Genomic DNA, 22,782 nt, shown 5'->3' with positions numbered 1-22,782 from the left:
TGATTCAGAAATGACTCTGTTTTTCTGAATGTTAATGTCGGGAGTCCTTCTAAAGACCAACCTGCTTTTTACCTTTTAATATCCTTCCTGATCTGGCTTCTGACTACCTTTTCAGTCTCATATCTTACCTTTCGGCTTCTTGTGTTTCCTGCTTTGCCATCTTAGCCTTCTTTTGGGTTCCTGGGACAAGAAATGCTCACTTCTGCCATGAGGCCTGTGCACATACTTCCTCCCTCTTTCTGAATCAGTTGCCTTTACCACAGACCCCTCATTGGTGATGGTGAAATCTTCCCTTAGCCTCCAGACCAGTAGTCTTTGTTTAGCATTTTATTTTAGATGTGGCATCTAACGTGGTGCTCAATACGCATACGAGAAACTCAATAAATAACTGCTGAATGAATAAATGTCTTTCATTTGGGGGGAAACTCATCAATAGTCTGGCATTTTTCCAGATAGGGATCCAATCAATGCCATTCTAGCTATACCAGCCTTAGCAAACACCGAACAGATTACAAATTAATATCTATTAAGTCCTATGAGGCAATATATCACGTCCACCCAATTTCATCTCCCCTGCTAAATGTATCTTTTGTTTAATGATGCAAATTTGATGGGGACATGGGATCAGGGTTCGTCAGTAGCCTATTGCAAGCAATGCACTAATAGAATTAGCTCTTCTGTAGGTTGTTAACTTCTGTAATAATGTTACCACAAGACAGAATGTAATGCAGAAATGGGCAGAGATGAATCACTTTATATGTCCACTGATTCTCCGGGCACTCTATCGACTCTGGGGAACTCTAAGTGCAATATCCAACAGAGTCCTAGGAAAAGAGAAGGTATTCTACCACCTAAAACTCTCTCTCCGACCCTGTGGTTCCTAAAGAAACTTCCACAAGTAGTAAAAATTGTCAACTCATGATCCACCATTTTTGGAGGACCTGCCTCCTCACACAAAAGCAGAATGTATGAAAAACCTTCATTAAGTTCACCCCACATACACACAAAATTTTCCCATGGTCTTAAAATAGCTGTCAAACTCCTCTGTACTCTTTTCTCCTACCACAAAATGAGACTAACATCCACTAACCTTAAAGGAATATTTCTAAAGTATGAATCAACAGAAGTGAGAAATTATATATACGTGTTATTATAGAAATGTCTAAAATGATTAAGAAGGAATTTGTTTCAGCTTCACAAATCTTTGCAGCTTTCCAACATCATGGAAAAGTTAGCAGAAATAAAATACTTCATGACATTTCTCAGAAAATAAAAGAGAAGAACATAAATTTCAGAGAAATAAGAAAGTGTCACCAAGAAAAATGCAGAGCAAAGATTGAAAATAGAACTTCTGAAACTTAAAAACAAACCTTTTGTATGCCTTGGTAACAGTAATGATAATATTCAAAATGATTAATAATAGAGCCAGTACTCAAATAATGTGAGTATAAGCAAGGCATTCATGGATAATGTCACAATAATAGTAGAGTCACAACTTAATCTGGGATAGAAGGCTTTTTTTTTTTTTAAGAGTAAAGCCTATTAGGAAAACCAATCTTGCATCTTGTCAGGGCAATTGTGCTCTCTTTTTCTTCTCAGCTTTATTTATTGTAAACAATGGAAAAATGAAGCAGCATATTATTAGATTGTTTTCATTTTTCTTTGTTGAATTTTGTCTCCCCATGGCTAGTACATAATTTAATTCAAACCTTCACATAGACATAATTTTTAAGGTATGCTTTTCCAAGTATATAGTTTCGGTTCCTTGGATGTCTGAACCAAATATTTGGACAACATTCTTAGGAAATTTAGTCATAGGTTTGAAATTGTGACCTACAGTCCACATCAGGCATGTAAACCATGACCTGTCTGCTCCTATTTATCTAAGACAGCAGAATCGTCATCAATCACAGAGGATTATCTATTTTCTTCAAACAAGTTATGCAAGGTAGAACATACCCATTTTGCATGTGTAAAGATTCACATTGAATTTAGCATTCCCAAACCGAGAATATAGATTGTTGGTCAGGTTCCTACTTTACACTTCAAGTAAATTTTCTCATCTCATCATAATCAAACTCCTCCCAAATGCAGGGATAGGCCTTGATTTCCAGGTTAAGAGCCGTCTTCTCTTCTTGGCAAAGTATGACTCTCTCTCTTTTTTTTAATTTTATTTCAGAGAGAGAGAGTGCAAGTGGGGAAGACAGTGGCGGGGGTGGGGGGAGGGAAAAGAGGGGGAGAGAGAGAGAGAGAGAGAGAGAGAGAGAATCCCAAGCAGGCTCCACACTCATCATGGAGACCGATGCAGGGCTCAATCCCACAACACTGGGATCATGACCTGAGCCAAAGTGAAGAGTTGAATACTCAACTGACTCAGCCACCCAGGTGCCCCTTGGCAAAATCTCTTTATCCTTGGTGAGAGGTTCTTAATGAGCTAACTTACATGTTTAGAGCTCTTGGGAAAAGAGGAAAAGAACATTTAAAGGTTAGAAGGCAATTCTTTGGCCTGGAATGACACAGATGGTAACTCCAATACACAAGAAGAAACGAAGAACCGGAAACATAGGTAAATATAGAATGTTTTAAATGCATATTTTTTCACATTTCTTCCCTTAACTTCTCTAAAAGACATAAGGTTATATGAAGCAATAAATGTAACACTGTATTGTTAGATTGATAACAATAGATGTAATTAATGTAACAATAATAGCAGAAAGAAGGGGAAAGAATAGAGCCACATTGCAGTGAAGTTTCTGTATTTTACCAAAATTAAGTTAAAAAATAAAACTAAAAGTTAGTTCTTTGAAAAGTTCAATAAAATTGACAGATCCTAACTAGACTAACCAATAAAAAGTGGGTGGATAGAGGACATCAGCTACCACCTTCAGGTCAGAGAAGAAATCATAAGGTAAATTCAAAACATTTTCTATTGAATGAAAATAAAAACAGTACACCAAAATTTCTGGCACAAGGCTAAAGCAGTACTTACAGAGAGATTTACAGCTTTAAAGGCATATATCAGAAAAGAAAATTCTCCAATCAATAATCTATGCTTCTACTTTTTTTTAAATTTTTTTTAACATTTATTTATTTTTGAGACAGAGAGAGACAGAGCATGAGCAGGGGAGGGTCAGAGAGAGAGGGAGACACAGAATCCAAAACAGGCTCCAGGCTCTGAGCTGTCAGCCCAGAGCCTGACACGGGGCTCGAACTCACGGACCACGAGATCATGACCTGAGCTGAAGTCGGACGCCCAACCAACTCAGCCACCCAGGCACCCCAGGTGCCCCTCTATGCTTCTACTTTAAGAGCCTAGTAAAAGAAGAGCAAACTAAACCTGACGTAAACAGAAGAAACAAAATAATAAAGGTTAGAACAGAAGTCAATAAAATAGAAAACAAAACCAAGAGGAAAAAGGCAATCTTGATCTTTCAAAAGATCAACAAGATTGACAAATCTTTAATTGAACTGAGGGAAAAAAGAGTGAAAATACAAGTTACCCAATTTAGGAATGAAGGAAGAAACATCACTACCAATGCTACAGAAACTGAAAAGATTTATGAAGAAAATTATAAACAGCTATGCCAAAAAATAAAACAAATGAGATGAAACGGACAACTTCCTAGAAAATAATGAGCAAATGTTTAAATAGATATTACACAAAAAATAAACAAGTGGCCAATGCACATATGAAGGAAGATATGTTTAGTTTCATTGGTCATTTGGGAAATACAAATTAGTTAAAATACAAATTATTACAAACACAATTAAAGTCACAATGACATAGAACACCTACTAGAATGGCTCTAATCAGAAAGACAGTCCAAAGTGTAGGCAAAGATGTGGAGAAACTGGAACCCTTATTTATTGCTAGTGGGAAGGTAAAATGATACAGCCACTTTACAAAACATTTTGGCAGTTTCTTATGAAGTTAAATGTAAACTTACCATATGATCCAGCAATTTCACTTTTTGGAACCCATCCAAGAGTAATGAAAACATATGTCCACACAAATATTTGTAAGTGAATGTTTTGTTTATGGCAGTATTACTCAAAATAGCCAAAACTGGAAACTATCCAATGTTCACCAAGTGATGAGTAAATAAAAGTGGCACATCCATACAATGGAATACTGTTCAGCAATAAAAAAGGCACAAAGTAGTGATACATGCTACAGCTTAGATGAATCCCTAAATATTCTAATAACTAAAAGAAGCCTGATCCAAAAGAATGCATATTCTTTGATTTCATTTATATGAAATATCCAGAAAAGGTAAATTTGAAGAGAAATCATTAACATGCTTTCTTAGGTCAGGTGCGGAATAGAGGATTTTCTGAAAATGGTCAGAAGACATCGTGAAGTACTGAAAATGTTCCAGAACTAGACTGTGTCCATATCATAGCAAATTTACACACACACACACACACACACACACACACACACACACCATACTGAATTGCACATTTACAAGGGGGAAAATTGTATAACATGTAAATTATCTCTCAATAAAGCTATATTTGTTTTAATGGCTAATAAATAATATGTAAAAGAAACACAAATGGCTCTGTTTGGATGAAAATGCCTGATTTCTTTATAAAGAATTATATATCAAAAGCATAATGAGATACAGTTTTTACAACTCAGGTTACTAAGATTAAAAAGTTTATAACACACCCAACTGATAATGATATGGAGAATAGGCAGTCTTATTTATGGCTGGGAGGAATATTAATTTGGTATATCCTCTATGGAGAGCAATTTTGCTTTATCTATCAAAATTGAAAATTACATGTTCCTTGACTCAGTAATTACGTTCCTACTCCCACTGATGCCAAGTGATGATGTACATTATATTTGGTACAAGCAAGAGATTGCAAACAATCCAAAAGTCCATCAATAGAAGACTAAGATAAATTGTAATAGAACCAATGAGTGGAATCTAATGCAGCTATAGAAATAAACAGCTCTATTTGACCTATTAGGAAATGATCTGTACTCTTAGTGCTAAAAAGTAAAAGCAGAACGACGTGTAAACTGTATGTTACCATTGTGAGTATGAACAAATATAGTAATACATAGTAAAAACATTAAAGATATGTTCTGTGCTTGCTTGCTTTCTGGGAATAGAGGTGAGCTCCTTAAAAAATACGGAAATGACAGAGGTTTATTTTCTCTGTCTACTTTTTTATACTTTTTCAGTTTTGATCATGTGCAAAATTCAAAAACAATACCATGTAAAGTATCTTTAAAAGAGGGCTTTGAAGCTGTAATCATCAAAACAGTATGGTATTTGCACAAAAACAGATACATAGACCAATGGAATAAAACTGAGAACCCAGAATTGGACCCACAAGTGTATGGCCTATTAATCTTTGACAAAGCAGAAGAGAGTATCCAATGAAAAAAAGACAGTCTCTTTAGCAAATGGGAGAACTGGACAGCAACATGCAGAAGAATGAAATTGGACTACTTTCTTATACCATACACAAAAATAAGCTCAAGATGGATAAAAGACCTAAATGTGAGACAGGCAACCATCAAAACCCTAGAGGAGAAAACAGGCAACAACCTCTCTGACCTCAGCTGTGGCAACTTCTTACTCGGCATGTCTCTGAAGGCAAGGGAAATGAAAGCAAAAATGAACTACTGGGACCTCATCAAGATAAAAAGCTTCGGCACTGCAAAGGAAACAATCAACAAAACTAAATGCCTTTAGTTTCAAACCAATGGAATGGGAGAAGATATTTGCAAATGACATATCAGACAAAGGGTTAGTATCCAAAATCTATAAAGAACTTCTCAAACTCAACACCCAAAAAACAGACAATCCAGTGAAGAAATGGGCAGAAGACATGAACAGATACTTTTCCAAAGAAGACATCCAGATGGCCAACAGACACATGAAAAGGTGCTCAACATCACTCATCATCAGGGAAATAGAAATCAAAACCACACTGAGATACTACCTCATACTGGTCACAGTGGCTAAAATTAACAACTCGGGAAACAACAGATGTTGGCAAGTATGTGGAGAAACGGGAACCCTCTTGCACTGCTGTTGGGAATGCAAACTAATGCAGCCAGTCTGGAAAACCGTGTGGAGGTTCCTCAAAAAAATTAAAAATAGAACTATCCTAGGACCCAGCAATAGCACTACTAGGAATTTATCCAAAGGATACAGGAGTGCTGATTCATAGGGGCACATGTACCCCAATGTTTATAGCAATACTATCAACAATAGCCAAATTATGGAAAGAGCCCAAATGTCCATCAACTGATGAATGGATAAAGAAAATGTGGTTTATATATACAATGGAATACTACTAGGCAATGAGAAAGAATGAAATGCTGCCATTTGCAACAATGTGGATGGAACTGGAGGGTATTATGCTAAGTAAAAGTCAGTCAGAGAAAGACAGATATCATGTTTTCACTCATATGTGGAATTTGAGAAACTTAATAGAAGACCACAGGGGAAGGGAAGGGGAAAAAGTAGTTTCAAACAGAGAGAGGAAAACCATAAGAGACTTTTAAATACAGAGAACAAACTGAGGGTTGATGGGCAGGGGAGGAGGGGAAAATGGGTGATGGGCATTGAGGAGGGCACTTGTTGGAATGACGCTGGGTGTTGTATGTAAGCAATGAAATCATGGGAATCTACTCCCGAAGCCAAGAACACACTGTATACACTGCATGTTAGCTAATTTAACAATAAATTATATTTAAAAAAAGGGGGGGCTTTGAATAAGTGCAAGAGGGATACGGAGAGAGAGTACAGGGCTCATATTAAATGAAATGATCTTTCCATCTGATTATAAATATGAAACATTGAGACATTCATTAATACAATGGTTACAAATTCTTATTTGTCCCTAAAGCAATAACTACAAATTTGACTTTAAAATACTTATATTTGGGAGAAATTTCTATTTAATTGGAGGAATGTTAGTTAATTTGAAGTTGATTTTTTGCATAGTATAAACTGCTTTTAAAAAATTAAGCATGGCATTTTAAAGTAAATTTCCTTTTAAATTAAGGAATTATTCCTATGATTTTTAAAAAAATCAGCCACTCAGAGTATTATTTGAAAATGCTGGAAGTTTAGACAATAATTATACTAAAGACTAAAAATGAGTCTTTGACACAAGCTTTGAGAGCAGAAATAAACGATTAATGGTAATTCAGCATACTTGAAGCAAGGATTTCCCCCTGGATAATCTCATATAGACATATGTTCCTTTTTGAACTTTATTACACAAATATTTCAAGGTCTCAAGCTTCTTTTGGTTGTCCTTTCTTTCTTGCCCAAAATGTTTTACTTTGCTATCCATGCTGCCCCTTCAATCAACTTTATCTCCTTGTAACTTGAACCTTTCTGATTAGCTTAACAAAACCTCCAACACGGCAATACTAACAAGCTGAAGAATGGCAGAGAAAATAAAATGCCAAAACTCACACAGAGTAGATGGGAAGAAAAGCTGGTATCACCATCTCTCGAAAGGGCCTTTTCTACCGCAGAACGTCCCCACTGTCTCCTAAAGATCGAAGACTAACCATTGACTCTGAGCCTCAAATGTTTTTCTCTTGTAAATACAGCCGAATTCACTTAGAATTTTCTCCCATGCCATTTAGCAAACATTAGTCAAGGGTCTGTATGTCAGAGATAGTCTACTTAGCATTAAAGATGGGAAAACAAATAAGATCCAGTCCCAAAGTGCCAGGAACTGAGAGTCCAATAGGGGAGTCAAACATGTACACACATGATTATAATAAACTGCTATTTGGGCAGTAACAGAAATGTGCACACAGTAGAGGGCATGCAAATAAGGTGATTAATTCTGGATGCAGAGGGAAGGTGCATGCATAGGGCTGATGATGTGCGAATAGGTTTTAAAAGATGAGTAGAAATAGGTTAGGTGCTCAGTGCAGAAAAGCACTCACTGGCGGCAAGCAGGAAGCTGTGAAGCAGTATGATGTGTCAAGGGAAATGCCAAATAGTGATGCACTGACGAAAAATAAACATGCAGGGTGGTTACAACGGCAGCCATGGGAATGGGGGCCTAACCCCTCCTAGGTCCACTGTGCTAGCTTCTCTTCACTTACCTATGAAGCTGTGTGTTTCAGAGCCAGGAGAACTTTACAGAACTTAGGGAAATCCAGATGTTATATTGATATTTATAGGTAGCTTATAGGCTATAAATTAATATACCAACATCCCTTGCAGTATCGCCTGCCATGGCAAAGGGTGAAAACAACCTAGATGTTCATAATTTGGGGTCTGATTAAATAAATCATGACAGCTTCATAAAATCCAGTAGCATGAGGTTATTTTTTAAATTTTTTTAATGTTTATTTTTGAGAGAGGGAGAGAGACAGAGCGTGAGTGGGGGAGGGGCAGAGAGAGAGGGAAACATAGAATCTGAAGCAGGCTCCAGGCTCTGAGCTGTCAGCACAGAGCCCGATTCAGGGCCTGAACTCACAGACCGTGAGATCATGACCTGAGCCGAAGTGGGATAACCAACCACCTGAGCCACCTAGGCACCCCAGGCATGAAGTTATTTTTTAAAATAAGACTGTGTTACATGTATTCAAATGAATCTCACTCCAGTATATAATACCCAGTGGAAAAACAAAAAACAAGGGGCTGATCAGGCATCAAGCAAGGCACTTACTGTCTTTAAGTGGTTTCTGAAAATACATACACATTACTAGACTGTGATCTATTAAAAAAACAGCCCAGGAATTGATTCTCTCCCCCTATTCCCTTTCTTTCATCTGTGGAAATGAACAAGACACTAAGTGGGACAGTGGGAGGGAAGAGATAATGCAATCAAGAATTCATACTCAATTACAGATTGTCCCACAGAATTAAATATGGTCAACAAAAATACTCCATGTAACACTTCGGTCAGAGTTTGTACCAGCACACTGTTCTTTTGATCAACAAATAAAACCTTACTTTTACTTCTTCTGGGTATACACACAATTGTGGTGGTGTTGGAGCCACGGGCAGGGGTCAAGGGGAATGTCAGGCTGGAAGACTGTATGTCTCCTGGAACACGGAGGCTCGGCCCTCCAAATATAAGAGTCTGACATCAGGGAATCAAGTGGCTCCATTTAATAAAAGCCTGATGCTAAAGGAGGGCAAAATGAATAGTGTGGACGTTTTTATAGATGCTGTAAGATTCTGCCGTACTGTGGATGTAGACTGTGTTACAATTATTCCTGTCTTGGCTAGTGTCGTTTTGAATTTTGTGCTAGCAAAACATCCTAAAATTTGGTATCTGTCATGTACCAAAAAGCTTGAGTCCACTGGGTAAAATCATCATCCTAGCTTTCAACACTAACGCTTTTAGACATTTGACCTATTCTAAATTAATCCTGAATCTAACTGTACATATCCATGGAAATAAGCTGAATTTAGGGAGGAAAAAAAATGTCTTACAGGCACAAGGGCAGGACCTGACCACATAATACCCAGAAGTAATTTGCAAGTGCACCAAGTTAATGTCCAGACCTCTGTAGTCTGCTGTGAAGGAACCAAGAAAAGAAATATACTGTGCCCATCTCACTATACGCCATTTCATAAAACACAGCTGTAAATGCTATAAAGAGTTATGGGCCAAAACGGCATGGTCAGTTCCACCTATGCACTTTGAAGTTGGAGAGCTGGGCTCTGTAGATGTGTTGAGGAGAGGCAGTAACCGAGGACACGGCCTCCGCCTTGGCCTGACAAGGCTCTTCGCAGGCCCGTTGGGATGCCAGCTGCATCTGCCTGCTCTTCAGCAGCAAGCCGCAGGTGAAGTTCCTCATTCTATAGACATCCTAGGTGCTAATGACCTCACTCTTTCTGATTAGTGACTTTCATTTCCAAGTTTCAGGGGGCATATGGAATTTTTCCTGCTTTAACTCCTTTAAATAACTGTTCCTGCCTGAGGCTCCTGGGTGGCTCAGTCAGTTGAGCATCCAACTTCGGCTCAGGTCATGATCTCGCAGTTGTGAGTTCGAAGGTCATGATCTTGCGGTTCGCGAGTTCGAGCCCCACGTCGGGCTCTGTGCTGACAGCTGGAACCTGGAGCTGCTTCAGATTCTGTGTCTCCCTCTCTCTCTGCCCCTCCCCTGCATGCACTCTGTCTTCCAAAAGTAAATAAACATCAAAAAAGAAAAAACAGTTCCTGCCCTAGTGGACTCCAGCATCCAGAAGGAGCCTAACACCACTCATTTGTCTGTTTGTACCTCCCTCCTTCTAACAGATTCCTCATTCTCATTATATAGTCCTCAGTTCACTCTCTGAACCAATTTCTGTTCAAGTCCTTAGCTGGAAGATTCAACTGGCCGCCTCGCAGAAGTCCAGTTCTTACCTCTTCTGAGGTTAGGTGTGATCTAAACTAGGAAATGTCAGGGCCTTTGTCTGGGTGACTTTAAGGTCATACACACTTGAGTCTTCCTGTGTAGATGATCTTTTTTTTTTAATTTTTTTTTTACATTTATTTTTTTTTGAGAGACAGAGAGAGAGCACAAGTGGCGGGGGTGCAGAAAGAGAAGGAGGCACAGAATCCGAAGCAGGCTCCAGGATCTGAGCTGTCAGCGCAGAGCCTGACACGGAGCTCAAAGCCACAAACTGCGAGATCATGACCTGATGACCTGAGCCAAAGTCAGACACTCAACCAACCGAGCCACCCAGGCGCCCCTAGATGATCTTTTTATATTTGTTCAACACGGTAGGCCATACAAGGACATGAAATACCATCATACCTTGAGCTTCTCCTTTGCTGTTTAAGCTTTAAACTTGTGATCATCCTCATATCTCAGCCCAAACGGTTTATGAAGACAAACTTCAAACACAAAAGGGGACTTTAGATGACTCCTTCTGATGAAGTTCCCTGGAAAGCAGTCTCTGAGACAAAGACTAGCCTGTGGGGTGTTTATTACAGAATGCTTTTGGAATCAGCACCTGTGGAAGGGGAAGGAAGGAACAAGATTGGACAATGGGAGAGGCTGGGCTGTGATGCAGTCCCAGCAAAGGGCTCAGTCAATTCAACCTGGTGGGAACTCAGGAACTGGAAGAGCCCTGAGAGTTGTTCTGACTTGGGGCAAGTGGACAGAGCCTTCACACTCCTGCCCCTGTTAGTCACCGAAGAGGACAGACCGCTGAGGGACTGGGGGAAGAAGTCCTTGATTACCAAAGGGAAGGCTGGGCAGCAGTATGGCGTCTAAAATGGGACCATTTGGGACCCTTCCCTCTTCCTCATCTATTTCATCTGTTTCCTACCTCTGTTGCTTTGTCTCTTCTGGTTACAGACTTTCACACGTGCCTCTGCACCCTTCATGTCTGGCAAGTCTCCGCCAACCCCTCTCCCACATACATCCTGCCTATGGCTTCTTGGACCTTGGCACCCTGGCACAGTGGCTTTGCTCACAATCTCAGCTTTGCCATCCTGGGATTCTTTTCCTTTCTTGGGACCTCAGAATACCCCCTTGTTAAAAGGGAAATTAGGTTGTGGGTTTTGTGGATCATCTAATTCAGAGTGTGCAAGGTAAAATACCTCCTCCACTGAGAAAACAATTCTTTCAGTCATTGAAAATAGGTTACTTCTTTCACTAAATTCGGGGGTTAGACAGAGTAAGGAAGGCAGGAAAAGATCCCTTATAGATTTTTAAGGTTCTTGGTACATAGCTCACACCAAGAGACTTACAATTTGGGGGTTCTGAATATCAAATATTCCAAGAGTGAAGCATAATTTTGGGACAATCCTGAAAATCTGAAAGATAAATTAGAGAGGATGATTAACCAAGGAGAGAGAATTTACTCTAAGCCCAGGCAAAGAAAACCTCCAGAAACATATCTTTTCTTTTGAAAGGTCACCTGCTACTCTCTGTTACTATTTATCCTCAAATTTACTAAGATAGGTTCAATGTTTCAGCAAATATAATCATCTAGGAAAATGATATGGCCAACAGCTAGTTATGCGGCACCCCATGCACTAGTTAGAAAGGGGTATAAACTTGGCTCTGTTGGATTCAACATGGCATCAGTCTAGAAGTCAGAGATGAACTACTATTGTTAAGACTTAATTGTAAATCCAGGAGACAAAGCTACTCATATTAAAATGCAATAAACTGGAGGCATTTTGTGTAATAGCAAACACTTTACAGGCAGCAGTAGCATTGAACTATCAGGGCAAGTCCAAGAACTCATGATCATGGTGATAATCTTAAATCATCCAAAAAAAAAAAAATCATGATTTTTATTCATGCTGTTTAACAGAGAAAAAAAAACCAGAATGTTTTGTTTTCAATCCCTATTTGGATGGGTTAAAAGAAAAGAAAATTTAAAACAAGACACAGAGACAACTATTCAAGGACAACTGGAAAACTGAATTTTGGGTACAGGCTAGGTGAAATATCCTGGGGTGTGAGCCAAAATGTGTGCCAGTTACTAGATGGACAAAGGTCTACTGCTCCCAAAGGAGATTCACTCTGAAGCCAGAAAGGCTGTGGCATCCAGTCCTGCTGCAGGTAAAATGAAAGAGAGCCTCACATGTGACTGCCTGGTCCTTGAGCTCTATTCAGAAACGCCCTCTTGCAGTAACACAGGAGTGTCCAGACAGCCCCCAAGTTGACCAGGCACTGACAAAGAAGACGAGAACCACGACGGTCGTGCACTTACTGGACAGGAATCAGTAGCCACATCTAGATCATGAAGCAGGCTTCTCAAACTACCTGAAATTTTGGGGGGAAATGGTGTGACCAGGGATGAGAAGGATCCCCCTATTTACAAACCCCATTCCTCATTCTCAAATTTACTCTCCGCTCAGATGCTTTTCCAAGGTCTCCTGGGCCATTGTGCTACCTCAGGGAAGCTCCCCTTCCCACCTCCAGCAAGGAGAATGGCCCTGGGAAATTAGGGTTACTGTGATTCTGCAAAGGTACTATTTGAATTGCTTTAATCTGCACTGATTTTCCAGCACTAACAAATGCCTCTCCAGAGTACACATCTACACTGGCAACGACAGGCTCCCAAGCCAAAAAAGGTATTGTTCCTCTTATTCACAGGACGACTTTCTATTACCCTTTTGAATCGACACTCTGATTGCAATCCCCACTGCCACAATCACAGTTCAGGCTGCTACCGGCTTTTGTTGGAATCAATGCTCAGCCTCCATCCCTGGTGAAAATTCTTTGTGGGTTTCCCAATGCCTTCTAAATAAAACCCAAACTCACTTATAGGACATGAGAGGCTTTCCCTTGAGTCTGTGTTATAACTGTGCACTTACTTACATGTTGGTTTCACCATTTACTTGTGAATTTCTTTGGAAAAATGGCCATGCCTTTATTCCTTTTAATCTTAATGCCCTAGCTCCTGAAACACTGAGGAGCAGCCTGAATTCATGCCCACAGAACAACTGGCAATCAGTCCAAGGTTCTCTGAATCCGTGGGCAAGGTGCTGACCCTTAGGGTATAACATAGTACATTTTAGCCTCCAGAGAGACAGCAAGTGACAACCTCACTGTAAAATGCCATGGCATTTACCTACCTTACAGGCTTCTTGCAAGGACGTAATGGGATCATGCGTGTAAAGGTCCTAGGTCACTGCTGGCACATGGTATTTATTCAGTCACTGTATATATAGTCCGTTTGTTTCCTTCTCTTGGCCTCAGTTTATAATCTGTAAAATTAAAAAATTAAACTAGGTGATTGCTAATGTCCCTTCTATCTCATAATGAGAGATTTTAGCACACGATTATCAGTCATTGATAGGGAAAAGAATGAAAATCAGTCAAGATAGAGAAAAGTTGGACAACGCAACAAAGTTTATATAAATACTGTGAGGAGGTATGTAACCTGAGTGCCATATGCAGAATCCCACACCCAACGCCTGCAGAGAATACATTCAAGTGCGTGTGAAAAACATACCAAAACCAACCCTGTTGGGTTAAAAATAGTATTATACACAGCAACAGAAACTGAAAGAAATATGGCCACATGCAGCAAGATAGATGAGTCCTTTAGACATTAACCTAATGAAAAAAAAAAAAAAAGCCAGAGGGATGCCTGAGTGGCTCAGTCGGTTAAGCATCCTGAGCATCCGACTGGCTCAGGTCATGATCTCACGGTTTGTGAGTTCGAGCCCCGCATCGGGCTCTGTGCTTACAGCTCAAAGCCGGGAGCCTGCTTCGGATTCTGTGTCTCCCTCTCTCTCGGCCCCTCCCCACTTGCACTCTGTTTCTCCCTCTTTCAAAAATAAACATTAAAAAAAAAATTTTTAAGCTAGATATTTACATAAAGCTAAAAACAAACAAACAAAACAGGCAAAATAGGTCCAATGGCATCAGAGGTCAGGATCGTGGTTATTGGGAAAAGTGGGCAATGAGAAAGGTTTCTGGGGTTCTATTTCTTGATCTGGATAGTGGTTAAATGGATATGTTCACTTTGCGTTAATTCAAGGGGTACACTGATGATGATGCCATCAGTAGAAGTTTATCAATGACACCAAAAAGAAAAAAAAAAAAGTGTGGCTAACATGCCCAGCTAGAAAGTGGTGAACCTGAGATTTGAATCAGGTGCACAGGGCCTCACCCTCCTCCGGGTGTCTACAAGGGCCTTTGCGTGAACAGCAAGCTCCGCTGTTTGTACCTCCGCCCTGTACATTTTCTGAAAGCTCTTCTCAGCTTCTCAGGCTCTCCTCCACTGCTATAGAAGGCCCCTGTCTCAAGGAGAAAGAAGGCATCAGTTTGGGATTCATGTCCCTATGCCCTCTTTCCATTCAGGATTTTGTCTCTTTATGACTTCTCTGAAAAAGAACGGACTTGGCGACTGCCTGTTCTTTATGGCCAACAAATTATTTTGTCAATATATCATCTAGTCCGAAGGTTCCTGCAACAAGGAATTCTACCATCACAAGAAGTGACACGAAAACTTACTCCATCCTTTCGCCAAGAGTTATTTCATTTATTTTATACATTATTCAACAAATACTCATTGGACACCCTGTGCAACAGAGGCACAATTCTAGGATAGATGCAGTGTTGAATAACTTATGGTATTTGCATCAACAAAATTAAACTAATAATGCATCTTCCTCGCTAAGATTAGATAATGTACCACACAGCTTAATGTTTGGTAGACAGGAAATGTGAAATATATTTTAGTCATTACTTGTGTGTCTTTTATAACTTAGACATCTTCATCAGTGTCCCCAGTTCAAGAGGAGAAAACTGGACTCCATTTTAATCATCTGCTGTACCTTAGCACAATATAAAAGGAAAGAGAGGAAAGAGGAAGGTATTTTTAATTTGGACCATTTGGAGTACATAAATGGTCAAAGCAATAAGACATCCTAATTCTACTCATAACAAACGATCCGGCCAAAAGCCTGTGAAGACCCTTGTCCCTACCTCCCTGCCACTCTGCAGAAATCACGGAAGGCTGAGCTATGTCTCTGGCTTCATCAGGTACTGTAGGGCCACTTAAAGATGACAAATTGGGAAACCCAGAGGGGTTGTCCCTCCAGAACCTCCGGTTGTGAATTACATAAACATGTTGCTCTACAGGGGCGATTCCCTGACTCGCCTTTATTAGATCACGTCTTTTACTCCTGGGTTACCTCAACCTCTACTGCTTGCACTTTCTTAGCAGCTAGCCTGACCCCAGGGCACCTTTGTTTTATGTTAAAAAATAACTTTGCAAAGCTGGAGTGTATGGCCATGTAAACTCCAGGATTATCACTGCTAGAATTCAAAAGGGCTTTCCTGGCCTGCCTGCGCGGCCTGCTGTTACATGACGAGAACACAGTGCTGGGCTGGGGCTTCCCTTCTAGAAGCTGCCGCGTGTCCCCATGAGGAAACGTGTCAGAACAGAGGTTTTGCAGGCTAAAAATACACGACCAGATTTCAAAATAGCAGTCAGAAAGCATTCCACAGCAACCTATTTTGTCCACTTGGTTCCCCTAGGAAAAGAACATTCATGCCTGTGATTCGTCCCTCACTGAATTTGGATCAAATTTCTGAGCTCTGAAATATCTACTAGCATAATAAGGTTAAAGAGACACCTTGAGGATTATCTATCAGACATTAGCGAGCAGCTTTCCAAAATTATATACTGCAAGTGCTCTAGACAGAACCGCAAATTTGCATTCATTTCCTCTATATTTGTAAATGGTCTCTGTTCAACCAACATCCATTACTCAACACATCACGGAGCCAAAAAGACATAATTATGGTCTGCTGCTTCTCCAGAGAAAGATTTCCCTTGAAAGCCAAAACAACAACAAGAAAACACTAAAAAAGGAAGACCGAAAGAGTTCAAATTCCTTTAGATCACATAAAATCTGAGAATATTCTCTGCTGTCATTACAAGTGATACATTGCTGTGCTAAAAATATGTTTGGGATGATGAATGTTACTCGTCATGATCTGATTCAAGAGGATCACGTTCAGGGTGTCCAACACAGCAAGACTATACAGAGTCCCAGGGTGGATCTGATATTCTGGGAGGTTAACTGAGGCAAACAGCCAGAGGACAAGGCCAGTGGGGTCCCCTACTTCTGTAAGCCCTCTGACCCCAAGGACTGGGCCCTGAGCGTGCTGCGTCCCTGACATCTGTACGATGCTCAGCTCAGGGCCCGTAATGCATGGGTTTTGAACAAAGAATTAATGAATGGCAGATATTATAATAGATTATAATATCTAAAGCAGAGTTTATCAGGGGAGGGAACACATCACTGTTTTCACTTACATTATACACAAGAGTGTCTGAATACAATAACACTACCTCTGAGACTGCTGATGCCGGACGTGGGTTTTTATCCCCTACCCCAAGCAGTTCTGTGATACCAGCTGGATGTCCTACAACTGAACTCAATTCTGACACTGTCCTAGAGACAGCATCAAACCCCACAGGTTAAAGCCTTGGTCCTACAGGATTGCCCCTCCCCACCTGAGACGCTAGTTTCAAGTTCAGGCTATCACCTGTGCTTCTGAGCAAAGGCCCACAGATCAGAGGTTACCATGACCCTCTCCTCAGGTTTGATTGCTTTGCTAGAGTGGCTCACAGAATTTAGGAAAATAGTTTACTTACAAGATTTGTTATAAAAGGAAAAAACAAAGAAGAGGCAAATGAAGAAATTCATGGGACAAGGTATGTAGGACAGGACATGGGGCTTCATGCTTTCTGTGGCGAAACTCTCCCTACATCTCCACATTTGCCAAGGAAGTTCCCCAAACCCAATCTTTGGGGTTTTTATGGAGCCCTCCTTAAGTAGGCAGGCATTGATCAAATCATTGGCCATTGGTGAGTGAACTCAGTCTCCAGCCTCTCTCCTCTCCCTTGAGGTCAGAGATGGGGCTGAAAGTTCCAACCTTCCAAACACATGGATGGTTTCACTAGTAACCAGCCCCCATTCTTAAGTTACCTAAGTAGGGGCTTTCCAAAAGTCGCCTCATTAACATAACAAAGACACCTTGCCTGCTCTTAGCACTTAGGGAATTCTAAGAGCTCTGTGCTGGGAAGTGGGAGGAAGACCAAGTATATATTTCTTATTATAAATCACCATATCATAGTCGCTCTTAACATTTGGCTGGATAACTCTTTGTTGTAGGGGGCTCTCCTGTGTGTTGTAGGATGTTTCGTAGAACCCCTGGACTGTGCCCACCTACACCAATCAGAAATGAAAATCAAAAATGTCTCCAGATATTGTCAAATGCCCCTTAGGGGGCAAACTCACCCTCAGCTGAGAACCTCTGGATATAAAGGAACAGGGTAGAATATCTAGGGAGATCCTCAGACAGGTTTGACAGCATGAACTTTCCCAAGGTGGTTAAGGTTTGGGGACAAACTCTTGTCTCCAAAAAAGACTTGAGAAGTATATTAGTACCCTATCTACTAATTGAAAGTGGTCTAACCCAAAGTGGCTTAAGCAATAAAAGATAACCTATTAGAATAGTACCTAAAAGTGCAGAGATAGCTAACTTCAGGTAGAGTGGGATCTAGGAGCTCAAACACTATGATCAGAACTCTGTTCCTCTCCCTTCGCTCTCAGCCCCTCCGCCTCTCACGCTCTGTCTCTCTCTCTCTGTCTCTGTCTCCCTCTCAAAAATAAATAAACACTAAAAAAATTAAAACATTTAAAAAAAGGGGGGGCGCCTGGGTGGCTCAGTCGGTTAAGCGTCCGACTTCAGTTCAGGTCATGATCTCGCAGTCCATGAGTTTGAGCCCCGCATCAGGCTCTGTGCTGACAGCTCAGAGCCTGGAGCCTGCTTTGGACTCTGTGACTCCTTTTCTTTCTGCCCCTCCACCTCTCATGCTCTCTCAAAAATAAATAAACACTTAAAAAAAAAAAGAACTCCGTTCCTCTCCATTGCTGGACTCCTCTTTCTTGATGGCAAAGTGCTCACCCCTCCAGTTCTACATCTTACCAGCTTAGAAACCAACCCTGATAGGAAGAGAGCTTCTCTTTCTCAATAGTTCTAGAAAGGAAAAAAAAAAAAAAAAAAAAAAAGATGCTCCCAGTTGATGCTTTTTGGACCAATTAGGTCACATGTCCATCTGTAACTAATCAGAGTTAGGAAATTTAGGAGTTGTGGAACATGCCAAGTGGTTGGGTCTGAGTCGTGCCACTCCTAGATCAGGGAGCAAGGAATAGGCCAGTCCCACCCCAAGTACCTGGATTTACCTTGGGAGGCATATGGTTACCTAAAGAAACTCAACATGATGATACCCTAAGGGGTTATAGTAGGTACTGGGCAGGTAAAACAGTGTAAGTTAGTGGCCTAAATCTGGAAACACTAAGATACCAAATCAGAAACCAAAGCAAGGGCTCCTGTGCTAGTGTAAATACAGAGCCCCAGTGATGGCCTCAGGGTATGAGCTGCTCAGTTAGGGTACTACTTATAACTATATTTTCTCTGAAACTTTCTTTCCTAGATCTGTGAGTACTTATTAAACATGAAGAGATTTATGCATTCAAATAGCAATATTTAATCTTTCCCCCTGCCTGGCCCTGTTTGTGTACCTTTGCTTTCCTTCTTGCCCTTTCTAAAGATCCCCTCCAGTAAATTCAGACTTGGAACAGCTCCCTCCAGCTGGATGACAGACACTTTCTATTTAGTGCTGCTCACAGATACTGAATTATGGGTCATGGAGTGGGATCGCCTAACTGCCAACACCAGGTTGAGGACAGAGAAGGGAGACTTGTAATATCTTGCCCTGGTAGCATCTGGAGGAGATTTCCTCTTGCCCTAGCTGGTGAGCATTTCACATCCAGAAACAGAATGATGACCTCTGATAACGCATAGAAATTGTGGTCTCCCTGACATGACCACAGGTGCTGTTTTTGTTTGCTTCAATGCTAATCCCTTTCATAAATCTTACTGAGCATTTCTCTACAGACTATAAAGTCACATCAATCTCAGACGACATGTTATGTGGAATATGAGAAATCCAGCAACTGTCCTTTATAAACTTTTAGCTTTTTAATTTTTTTTTAATGTTTATTTTTGAGAGAGAGAGAGACAGAGCATGAGCAGGGGAGGGGCAGAGAAAGAGGGGAACACAAAATCCAAAGCAGGCTCCAGGCTCTGAGCTGTCAGCATAGAGCCTGATGCTGGGCTCGAATTCACGAACCATGAGATCATGACCTGAGCCAAAGTCAGACACTTAACCAACTGAGCCACCCAGGTGCCCCAAATTTCCCCAAGTTTTAATCTCATTATGTGACAACAAGCTGCAGGAATTCACCTGGAAATGTGAGGAGTCTGGGCTGTTCTCATAAATTTAAGGCAGTTATTCATTAAATGGAAGTTCTTTGAGGACAGCAAATTTGTTTGCTGAGGGCATCTGAAGTCTGTGGAGGGACAGGGCTTGTGCTGACAGCAGTCCGGATCAATGGCTGCCCATCGAAGGGTTTGGCCCACTCTGAAGACTAGAATCTTGGATCCCCAGTGTTGACCAAGATCAATATCTGTGATAAGACTTGGAAGAGATTCTTTAAATGCATGCATTCCTAAGAGGATAAAAGTAGACTTTTTAATTTATAAGCATAAGGACGGACATTCAGTGGATTCTAAGACGAGCCCAGGTTTCTCCTTTATTAGGGACCTGTTAACAACTCTGAACTTCTGTGATAATTGCCTCGTTTGGATTCTTCTATTTTGCAAGTTTGCTAATGCTCTTTGACATATCAAGTAAAGCCTTGTCCTGCTCTCTTCTCTATGAAGGCATTACATGGCAGTGAACTGCAAAGACTTCAGACTTGTAGAGTCGCACAAACCTAGTTTGGAATCTTTGTTTTTGCCTCTTGCAATTTTGTGACCTGGAGCTTATTTCACATCTATTTTCTTATCTCTGATCTGTGGGCACACCTATTTGATAGCATTGTGCTGAGATTTACTTAAGAGGCACATGTAACGTTTGGCACAGAGTAGGAGTTCATGGTGGCTATTGTATTATTTTAGGGTCTTTGCTTACTATTTGAAAATAATCCTTGGCCTCTGTGTCTGCAAGCACATAACATTCTTTTTCAGGTAATCTTTACAGAGGATTTGTCTCTCTACCACTCATGGTAAGCTCCTGGCCACCTTCTTTATTTGTTAACTAAGGAAAAAACTGGGGTCTCTCTCCTTTGTCTGTGGCCACGTCCAACAGTGCAGTATCCCCCATGCCCAGGATCGCTGCTAACTTTGGCCAATATAGTGTTGCTGTCTGAGTAACACCTCCACACATCCCACAAGAAGAGCATGCCAGGGATGTGGCAATCATGCCGTACCTGATACGGTATTGGTTGTGTAATTGTTTAATGTGATGCTAACAATCATTATATACACACATATCTCGGGGGGTCAAATGCCATTTGCCTACCAAGTGAACAGAATCCACTAGTTAAAGGGATTCTAGTTAAACAATCCCTAGTTAAAGAGACCCAGACAAAGCTATGATTCTTTAGGGGTCGTGTGCATATCTTCATTACGCATGCTTGGAATTTTTAGCATCTGATTACGTGGCTTGGTTTCATGGGTGATCACCCTCATCTTTCATGTGTATATTCAACTCTAAGCTTAGTCCTCAGGGTTTTCTGTTCTGTTACAGACCTCATCTTAGGAAATTTCTAAGCAATCAACTTCTTTAACAAACATATATTGAGCACTCCCTATGGGTAAGACTCTATGCTACGTGCCGAGGATACTTATATAAGTGAACCACTGCTGGAATGCAACACAGAATACACTAGTTTATATAATAAATGCGTGAGCCTCTCATGTCTGATGCTAACACTGCCATACCTAGATAAAGGCAGGGGGCATGTCCAGACAGGCATGACCTTACGTGCACAAGATTCCCCTCATGGCCAGAGAGCTAGCTGGGCAAATGGGGGAGAATGTGCTAAGGGATTCAGTTGCTAACGGAGTCAGGAAGGACGATAGCACAGGGGTCAAAGGGTTGATTACATATTTCTTGGTTCATCTAGATCTTAGTTTCAAGGTTGTCACAAATGATTCTTCATACGTGAAAGAGATTTATGACCACTGCATTCATGATCACTACTGGATAATTCTCTGACAGGCACAGGAGACAGAGACTGAGTTCGGAAAATAACCTGACTTTGCCCTTTACCAGCCATTCCTTTCCTACCCTTTGATTTCACACCAGCATTGTCTTTGATATTGTGATGGTTATTCTTGTTGTTGCTTTTCTTTTTGTTAAGGAGTAAGAATTTGTCTTCTGCTTTCTTGCTTTGAAATGACAAATCCTTGTAGTGTATTTAATAAGGGCTAAGTTAAATTAATGCAGGAATTGGGACAAGGAGAATTTTTTTGGAAAGTACATGTTTGGGAATCCTTAGGTAAGCTAAGGATGTAAGAAACCCTGAGACTACCCCAGAGAAAGCCATGCTCCTTATATTGACCACAGCTGAAACTCTACAAGGACTGTTTTTATAAACAGCATAAATCTCAGATAACACAATTAAGGGTTCAAAGCTGTTTGTCATTGTATTTGATGGAGACATACAACCTTCTGCTTCTAATCAGAATTTAAGAAGCAAGTACCAACAGGATTTACAGAAAGCAAGACATTATCCTGGACACCAACACAGTCTGTCTCTTTTATATCCAGTCCAGAACGGAAACAGATGTGGCATCACTCTGCTTCTGTTCAACTCCAGTGCCCTCTATGTGTTACTCTTGACCCCAAATTTTGTTACACTGTCAACTAAAGTCCAAAAGGTGAGCTTTGAACTGGTCATCATCAAAAATCTTCATTATTTTGGGGGGCACCTGGGTGGCTCAGTTGCTTAAGTGTCTGAGTCTTGATTTTGACCCAGGTCATGATCTCACAGTTTGTGAGAACGAGCCCCACGTCAGGCAATGTGCTGACAGTGCAGAACCTGCTTGGGATTCTCTTTCTCTCCCTCTCTCTCTGCCCCTCCCCTGCTCACACATTCTCATTCTCATTCTCTCTCTCTCTCTCTCTCTCTCTCAAAATAAATAAATAAGCATTTAAAAATCTTTATTATTTTTATTATTTTTGTCTGGGCTTTCCCAGAAACAGATTTTGGTTGGGTTCCCTAAGATAAGAACTTGAGTGTGGAAAGCTTATTTAGGAAATGAGGGGAATACCAATAGGAAGTAGGGAAGTGATGGAGGGAGAGAAGGCAACCAATAGAAGTGTTACAGAGCCAGCTACCACAGTGGGCAACCGAAGCTTAATCCTCTGGAGACACTATGGGAAATGTTGTAAAATTCACACCAAAGAATTTTCTCACATTAAGTGTTATGGGTTGAAT

General features: G+C 40.7%; 1 long non-coding RNA gene across 2 annotated transcripts in view; it reads right to left on the bottom strand.

The window, feature by feature from the left end:
• The window catches only part of LOC113594163 (uncharacterized), a 303,171-nt gene that overhangs the window by 62,385 nt on the left and 218,004 nt on the right, over positions 1-22,782 (bottom strand). For both annotated transcript variants that reach the window (XR_003414484.2, XR_008298032.1), the window contains exons 5-6: positions 13,540-13,671; positions 10,757-10,955 (exon numbers count right to left, since the gene is read on the bottom strand). This is a non-coding gene — a long non-coding RNA (uncharacterized LOC113594163). The remainder of the gene's footprint in view (positions 1-10,756; positions 10,956-13,539; positions 13,672-22,782) is intronic.

This window comes from Acinonyx jubatus, chromosome C2 (assembly GCF_027475565.1).
Source record: "Acinonyx jubatus isolate Ajub_Pintada_27869175 chromosome C2, VMU_Ajub_asm_v1.0, whole genome shotgun sequence".
NCBI classification, from domain to species: Eukaryota; Metazoa; Chordata; class Mammalia; order Carnivora; family Felidae; genus Acinonyx; species Acinonyx jubatus.
This window is presented reverse-complemented; position numbering and strand designations above follow the sequence as displayed.